Source organism: Octodon degus, unplaced genomic scaffold (assembly GCF_000260255.1).
Source record: "Octodon degus isolate 3935 unplaced genomic scaffold, OctDeg1.0 scaffold00494, whole genome shotgun sequence".
Classification (NCBI taxonomy): domain Eukaryota; kingdom Metazoa; phylum Chordata; class Mammalia; order Rodentia; family Octodontidae; genus Octodon; species Octodon degus.
Genome location: NW_004525070.1, coordinates 193,500 through 203,031, shown reverse-complemented (window position 1 = coordinate 203,031; position 9,532 = coordinate 193,500). Strand labels below are relative to the sequence as shown.

Below are 9,532 nucleotides of genomic sequence, written 5' to 3'. Positions count from 1 at the left end.
CATTCTGAAACCTTTTTTCTTTTTTTTTTCTTTTTTTGACAATTATAGCAAAGTTTTAATATCTACATTTACATTTCTTTTTTTCCCATAATTTCACTGAGAAACAAATAACAATGAGACAGTTTCAAACCAAATTGGTAGGACAGATTCAATAATTAACACATTGCATACATTCTTCCTAGTGGTTGATTGCTGTAAGATGTGGACATGATATCCTATTTACAAACACTATTAGAGCAAATCTCTCTATTCATTAAGAGAATGTAACTATATATCTATCTAAACCATTTTGAATAAACAGATACAATATGGACATTCATCTATATCCTCTTTTTGTTAAGTTCCGTTATTTGAATATTGCAGGTGTGTTAACTCAGCAAAATATTCTAAATCTCCAGAAGATTTTTGAGTCTAGCAGTTAATTAGAAAGGTTCTCACCCTAACTATCTCTGTATACTGATACCTGTGAACTAAGCAACTGCACTGAAGATGGTAATCTGTAATATTATTTTCATACTTGGAGTGCCTGTCATTCTGTTCTTTTGAATACAGGCTGCTTGTCATGGCATGTCAGTTGCTGCTGTGCTGTCTCTTGGGTAGATGATTGTTCAAAAAGAAGGGGGTGGTGCATGAAGGCAAGAGACAGGAAAAGGAATGTTGTGGGACTGTCCTGCTTCAAGGTTGTATATGGTTGGATTTTTGGACTTACGTGTAAACTTAAGAAGTATATAATTCTTTATGCCTATTTTTAAAATATATTCTATTTTTTAAATGTTTTTTCATCATAATTTGTAGGGACTTAAAGTTCAACATATCAATACTTGATGAAAAATACCTGTTCCATATTATGCCTAAGATGTTTAATATTCAGACAGAATATTATGAGGTTATGCTTAACAGCCTAGGTTGTATGGCAACAACAATAAACTCTTCTGGAGGGTTAACAACCTAAGTTTACAGACCAAAATTAGAGAAAAAGGAGGGCCACAAGGAAAACCAACATTTTGGCCCTAGCTTTCTAAGGTCATTTAAGACTCAGGACATATGAGGACTTGTACTGTAATGTCATGTAACTCAGTAGTGTCCCAAATTTTCTGATCAAGGAGATTATGGGACCAAAGAGGAAAGTGTTTGATGATGTAGAATGTGCCTAACAAGAGTCACAAGGAGAGAAAACATTCTCTCAGGCTTTCACAGAGAGTACATTGGCCAATCAATGGCCGTGCCTCATCCATATGGCTGACCCTGTCAAATGTTCTATAACCTGAGGTACAGGATCTCAGGATAAATCCTGAGGAGATTTCACTGACCTTATCAGACCCAAAAGCATCTCTTGTTGCATAATTCCTGCTTTACCTTGGTCTGAACCATCCAGCAGAAAAGTATAAAAACATAGTACAAGTAAAGCCATGCTGATATGTTGAGCTCCAGGGGACACAGGTCAACAGTTTCTGACATTGCCAGTGAAGAGGAATACCCAATACTATTTTTGATAATTCTAATTACATTAAGACCACCAGTAGTTCCAGGGTCTTTGGTTGACTGATGCTGAAAGTCATTAAAGTAAGCTGGCACAGTGACCAGAGCATTGGTAACAGTCTTCTCTAGATAAGCTTCTGCAATCTCCTTCATCTTTGTCAGCATTATAGAAGACACCTCCTCTGGGTAGAAGCTTTTTGTCTCTGCTTTCTATTCTATTTGAACTTTGGGCCAGCCTGCATTATTTAGCACCATGAATGGCCAGTGCTTCATATCATACTGGACAACACCATCATCAAATCTATATCCAATCAGATGTTCAGCATCAAAAACTATGTTGGTGAGTTGATAGCCACTTGATTTTTTGCAGCATCAGTCATTTGGTGTCAGTGAAAGTGACACAGCTTTGTGATCATTGGCAATTATCTCCACTTTTCCATGCTTTAAGATACTGACACCCACACACACACCCACACACACACACAAAAGACACTCACACAGGAGTAGGTGGTGCTAGTGAAGACAGCACAGAAGAAGCCCCTCACCTACCAGTGCATTCCATGAGCTAAAATAGCACATATCTTGTCTTTTTTAATTTTCTTTAACTCCTGTTAGTCTTAGCTGAGTCCTCTTTGTCCCTTGTAGTAGCAGTTGGTGAAATTTTCCTTGCTTTTTGTTTTTGATATCTTTATATATATGGCCTCCTGTGTTAAACCTGTGTTTCAGATCTCCTGCTCTCTCCTCATGTTGGTTATTTCAGCTGCTTGAAAATTAAGTAGAATTCTCTGGGAGGGTGTTTTGGACACCTTTGCATGAGTTCTACCATCAGTCCATGACTTAGGAATGAGTTTGGCTCCATGAAAATTTTTTTAAATAGATTCATATTCTAACAGTAAAAAATTCAAACACACAATAGTATAAATAAACTATTTTTACTTGTGCAGTAAACATATAGCAGGGCATTTGTGAAAATGTCCTGCAGACACAGGAGTAATTTCTGTAACTTGCTTGCATGTTTGTAATGCAGGGCCCATTCTTATCTGTGAAAGTTGACATTTTGTGTAATTCAGCAATTTGGTTTAATCTTTTTTTTTTTTTTCTGAGAATTGAGTTCAAATAGGTTAAAGGAATTTGTTGGTAGTTTAAAGTTCTCTTTAGTTAGATTCTGCTAGTGATGTGATGTTGGATGTATTAGTGAAAAGATACTGCCTATTACTTTGATCTATTTTGTGTAATTTGATTTTAATATGTTTTGTCACTGTGTTAGGGGGAATTCTTACTGGTTATAACAACATTATTAGGTAGAAGCATTTATCAATTATAAAAATTAAAATTTGTTTTGACAATTTCATCCTTTTATCTAGCTCCTTGCTGGCTGTACTTCATTAGTATTAACCTCTGATCCTAAATTTGGAGAGCAGGGAAGGAAAAGAAAGAAGGCAGGTCAGTTAGGATAAGAGAAATGTCAATAGTGAAAAATAGGCAGTAAGTCAGGCCGCACTGAACTTATTTTTATACTTGCAGTAAAAGGTTAATGCTGTGGGAGTTTGAGAGAGTATTTGTGGAGGTAGAAAGTGAAATGGAGAGGTGGGGAAGAGATTAAGAGAAACTTTGACATTGAAGATTTGTTTTGATCTTCTAAGCACAGTGTTGGTACCTTGAATGGTATTATTAAATTAAAACATTGGTTAATTTTTACTATCTCTTGCACATATTCAAATATTCTTTTTTATTTTGTTTTCTTTTTTGAGAAAGACCCTCATTATGTAATCCAGACTGGTCTTGAACTTGATATGAAGGTGAGGCTGGCCTTGAACTGTGACAATCCTTCTGCTTCAGCCTCCTGAGTGCTGGGATTACAGGTATCAGTTACCAAACCAAGCTATATAGGCATGTCTTCTATATATTTTGTATGAAAGTAGAAAAAAGAAGAAGGAAAGTAAAGAGGTAAGAAAAATGAGAGAGAAGAAAAATGAATAAGGAGGAAAGAAAATTTAAAAAGATAAAAAGATAAAGCATAATAAAAACTGAAATAAATAATAATGAAGAAGATAGATTCCTACCTTAATGAAAACAAAAATTCCTCACACAGCTATAATAGCATAGATCAAAGCATTTACATAAGTCAATGTATGCCTCAGGCATAATCTGATTGTGAGCAGTCAAGACTCACCCTCTCTACCCCAAGGACTACTTAACTGCCTGTCTTGGATCAGTGAAGGCTATTATTCTGGATGACTATCTGGATATGCCTCCTACCTGGAAGCTGTACTTTGGAGTGGCTAATGGCAGGCCTCTGTCTCTGTCTCAAATGCACCACATCAATCCATTTAACTGAAAGGTAACATGGTATAGTTGTCTAAATTCAACTCTCCAGTGACTTCTGGCTGGCTGTCCTATGCCCAATTCCTTCACTGTAGGAGAAATCTCACCACAGCCCTCTTGGGCATCCCTAGAATCCCTCTGATTAGGCACCTCTTCCTTTTATAAATTTTTATTGATACATGTATATAACATATCTTTTAAAAATAATTTTATTGAGAAACAAATAGTAATGAGACAGTTCCAAAACAAATTGGTAGGAGAGTTTCAATAATAAATACATTGCATATTGTTGTCTTCTTAGTGGTTATCTATAGTACAAGATGCAGACATGATATCTTGTTCACAAACACTATTAGTACAAATCTTTCTATTCATTGAATTAAGAGAAAGTAACTGTATATATATCCTATTTTGAATGTACAGATGCAAAATGGTCCTTCATATAGCATATCTTAAATCTTTTTTGCATTTCTTGTCCTTCCCCCATGTCCATCTTTTGATTCTCCTTCCCTTTTTACAAAAGATCTACCTCCTATTTTCCATTATTTATTTCTTATTTTTGTTCTTTATTTGTATTTTTGGTTTCTCATGTAATGAAACCATGTGATATTTGAGCTTGTGGTTTGATATATTTCACTTAACATTAGGGCTAACCTAAAGAAGGATACATTTGAGTAATTTGTAGGCAGAACTTTCAGAACACAGTCCTTTATCCACACCTGTCCCAAGAGCTCCCCTGTGTAACCTGCAGACTTTGACAAAGGCCTGAGTGTGAGATCCTGGGTAGTATGCAGAATTTCTTGATATGTGAGATCTCTCTGATTTAGGGAAGCAGTAGGATGACACGTACTCTGGTATGGCTGTTAGCTCCCTTCTACACAACATCTTTCCAGTATAAGATCTGTGCTTCCCCACCAGTGAGTTCTGCATTGCCTGCCACATAGAGTGTTCCTCTGCTGTTTGCATGGGGCAGGTTGCTAGTGTTGAATGGTGGGAAATGGGAAGGATCCTTGGTGTTTGAGCAGGTATTGTGAGTACTTTGAAGGGCATTGTATATTTAGTGCTATGTGATCTTCCTTCTTTCCTTGTGTTTAAATATTTAATATCTTCAGCTTCTTTGTGGCCCTATTTGTAGCTAATTTCCATACTCAGTTCCTCTTTCAGGTAGGCAAGAGGGATAGGGAGCCCATCCCAGGAGTCTGGCTTTCACTGCGCTGGCTCTCTACCTCAGGATATTAGGAGAACTCCCTGTGTGATCACTGTGTAATAGTGTAGGATAGCTGCAGAACAGCAGCCCCCCCCCTCTTCTGTCTCTCAGTATCCCTATTGTTTGATTTTATTTCATGCATTTGTCCTTCAAGTTTATTTTCTGCATCTGGTTATATTTGCCTCCTGTATCAGAATGTTTGAGATATCCAGGATGTCTCCTTGAGTTTCTTGCAGGCACCTCTGACTCTAATAGGCCATGTCAGAATCTAATTTTGCTGTATATTTTAAAGTTCACTTGACAAATTCTGGAATTGAGCATTTTAGTGTGATACATAGAACTTTCAGTCCCTGGAATAGTTACCTTAGTGTTGTATCTGGAGGCTAACATTGTTGGAAGGTACACTTAAGATATATCCTCCAATTTGATCTTTTTTTTTGTACTGGGAATTGAACTCAGGACATTGAGCTTGCCAGGCAAGCACTGTGCTGCTTAGCTATATCCCTGGCCCCAGTACAAAGATGGTACTTTGATATTCTATCAGTCACTACCTAATTGTGTTTCTAATTTGTTTAACATCTATGTATGGAATAAGAATGCTAATTATTGGGTCTCTGCAGTTTACTTCGCTCTCTTCACCTTATATTTTGGGGTAAATAAGACCCATGCAGTCAATAAAATAATTTAGATTGACCCTGCTGCCAGAGTGGGTGGAGGAGAATTCTCATTTCTTTAACACATGAGTCTCTAGATGGTCCCCTTATTGTTCAGCTGTGTTTCATGTGAACTTTTTCAAACTGGGGGCTCAGTGACCTCTCCTGTTATCATACCTTCTGACTGTGGGAAGCTCTTGACCTTTGTTTATGTCTTAGTTAGTTTTATCATTGTTGAGATAAAATACTGGACACATTAAGTTCAAGGAGGAAAGGTTTTGTTTTTGTTTTTTTATCAATGGTGTGGTTTACTGAACAAATATGTCCCAGACATTGTATAAATTCTTTGCATAAAACTTCTTTGATCCTTACATCAAACTTACATACAGGCTCTTACAGTTACAGCATTTTACACATAAACAAACTAAAGGCCAGAGAGTAATTGCTCCAAGTTAAAGATGAAGCAAATTTAGATTCTCAACCCACCTCTTTCTGACTTGTAAATCTGTTTCTAATCACTAGGCACCAGTGCCTCCTGTGATCCTACCTTGTGCCTTGCTTGGCCTTCTTAGTGTCACCTTCCTCTAGGTTGTGTTCCTCAGTTCATTCACTCAGCACTTTTTGTGAGACACCAAACACATCACTTGAGTCTACAATGAATGGATGAGACAAAATCTGTGCTTGTACAGAAGACAGATTGTGTGATTTGTTCATTGACTAGCACCCACCTAGATTTCACTGAAATCTTCACTGGCCTAAATTTTCCCTATTCAAGACAGTGCATATGATCATAATTGTGGACTCTGGTGTACCCTGGCCACACAGCACATAACAGGCAGCTTTCCATTATGGGACAAAAATATCTGTTATAGGCAACATAGAATATGGGAAGTTTATTTCAGGCCTGGGTTTCAGAGCTTTCAGTCTATGGTTGGACTGCAGAAAAGTAGAACATCATGGCAGAAGAACAAGGTAAATGATGCTGTTTACATTATGGCATCCAGGAAAGGAAGAAAGGTTTATTTCAGCTCACAGTCTCTAGGGCTTTTGACCCATAATCAGTTGGCTCTCAGGCAGGGTGAAATAGCAGAGGGGCCTCACAGATGAGAAACAGTTTCTGGTGTGTTAAGAAGGTAGCTGAAGAGATTGGGGATTGACTGACGTTGTCAGATACAAAAGTTACATTTTTTATTATATAGGTCTTGCCTTATCTTTGTCTTAACCATTCAGCAGAAAAGTATAAAAACAAAGTATAAAAAGTAAAGCCACATTAATATGCTGAGCTGTAAGATGCTCAAGCCAACAACTTCTGACATTGCCAGTCATGCAGATAACCCATACTATTATAGATTAATAGACTATACTGGGTTTCTTTGCTGAATTCGTGCACCTACAATATATGAATGAAAATGGAATATCCATCTCTGAAAAAAGTAAACAAAAAAGGGGGATATAAATGAAGCACCATTTTGTAGTAGAAAAATATATATCTGTATATACAAAATAGCATAGATATACAGCTGCTTTCTTTTAGTTAAATGAGAAGAAAGTTTTGAACTAATAGTGTTTAGCAAGATATCATGTTTGCATCTTGTACTATGAATAACTACTACAAAGACATCAATATATAATGTATTAATTATTGTACCTGTCCTAATAGCCTGTTTTAAAGTTGTCTCATTCCTACTACTTTTTTCTCAAATATATATATATATATATATATATATATATATATATATATATATAGCAAGTTGCAGCAGCAAGCTTGCCTTCCCTCTCTTCCTTTCTATTCCAGCCAGGCTATCAGACAACTGATTGGAGCCACCGATATCCAAGGTGGGCCTTCCATTATCTATAGTGAGAACCATGCTAATCTCCCAGTAGTTCATGAGTTAATCTCAAACTCTAGAAATCCTCCCTATGATTTACATGAGGCTTTGAGGAGACTAATTTAGTACAAAAGACCCTTATCCCAGTATTGCAAAATTAATCCACATTCACATTCCTAGATCCAGATGTCTCTGAAAAGCCCCACCTAAGAGCACATGGAGATCTGTCAGTGGAGGCCTCAGTATAAGCCATAGCAGTCTATGAGTATCTCAATTACTTTTTACTCATTTCTGGGACAAAATAACAAACACACAGAATAAAGGAAGGAATGGTTTATTTAGCTCACAGTCAGTGGAGGTTTCAGTCCACACTCAGCTGGCTCCAAGGCAGAATGCCTCATGGCAGAGAGCAACCATTTATGGCTGTGGCAAAGAGGGGAAAAAAGCAAGTGGGAGGAGTAGGAGAAACAACAGCAACAGAGAGCAAGTCTGTCTCCCTTATGTGGAGACATAGAATTTATGTTATTTGCTGCAGGCTGGATGTAGCATTTGTTTCCATAATCCCAGTAGTTCATGAGATAATCTCAACTCTAGAAATCCTCCCTATGATTTACATGAGGCTTTGAGGGACACTGAGATACAAACCATAACAATGTGCCATTCTATGGGCTCTAAGTTACACTGTCCTGCGTTTAGTCTCCTCTCTGTTTTTACACATCTCATGGCCATTCACTGTCAGGAAATGTGTGGCCCTGTCCAAATTTAGGGAAACTGATTTCTTTTCTCCCCCTGACTTTTAGGGAAGGGTCTACAAGGTGTTCAGGTTCTCACTAGTAGATTGGACTCATAGTGATTCTTCTGTTTATAGCCTCCCAAGTGCTAGGATTACAGGCAGGTACCACCATGCTTAGTCTCAGTTACTGTCTCAGCGTGCCCCAGGAGCACAGCAGGCAAGGCAGGCCCAGGAATCCAGCCCCTGCACCTGCTTGCAGGTGCTTTAATCAGCTGAGTTATTTGGCCAACTGTGAATGCTAATTTCTTAAGAATGATTTTGCTGAATTTACACACCTATAATATTCAAATAACGGAACTTAGAAAAAATGGGGTATACAGATGAATGTCCATTTTGTATCTGTGTATTCAAAGTGGTTAAGATAGATATATAGTTACATTTTCTTAATGAATAGAATGATTTGTTCTAATGGTGTTTGTAACTAGGATCTCAAGTCCTCATGTTGTACAGCAATTAACCACTAAGAAGAATATATGCAGTGTGTTAGTTATTGAAACTGTACTTCTGATTTGATTTGAAACTGTCTCATTGCTATCTGTTTATCAACAAGATTTTGATAAAAAAAAGAAAAGAAAATAGGGGTAATTGTCCAACTGCATATTAGTCAAATAAAAAATGGCACAGCCATGCAAGAAAATTCTACCAATCCAATTAATGTTGCTACTATTGTTTCATTGTTTGGATGAGTATAATTGCATCTAGGCCATATCATACAATAATATTTATGTATAAATATATGTCATATAAATATGTATTCATACAGATATATATGTCCAATAAAGAAGGAGACTGATTAAAAAGAATAAAGGAATGGAAAATTCCGGAGACTATATTAAAAAAAAAAGAATGATTCTGTCTTAGGTGAATCCGCTTCTGAGTTAATACTAAAGCTAAGTAAAAATGGTGACCTTATTTCTTCAGAAGCAGGTATAATCCTTTGATATTTAATGGCTTCATGTAATTCTTGACCTCTCTCTTTCTCAGGTTAACAGTGCTAAGACCATAGCACTGCAATTATTTTTAAGTTCACGATGTCTCTTAATATACTTTTGGAGTCCTTGTTTTTAACTGTGAGATACCATCATTTCTGCTCTCCTTTCCTTTTTTTTTTTTCACTTACAAAAATGCTAAGATTTTACTCCTGAATGTTCCTCCAGAAAACAACTTCCCAGGTAAAATGACCAAAACAAATCATTCATGAGTAACAAGGCTATTAGTGTTTTTTTTTTCTTACATTTATTTTTAT

At 36.8% G+C, this 9,532-nt stretch overlaps 1 pseudogene; it reads right to left on the bottom strand.

Annotated features, from left to right (window-relative positions):
* Positions 1 to 1,874, bottom strand: part of LOC101587701 — a 20,149-nt pseudogene extending 18,275 nt beyond the window's left edge.
* Between the last annotated feature and the right edge of the window lie 7,658 nt (positions 1,875 to 9,532).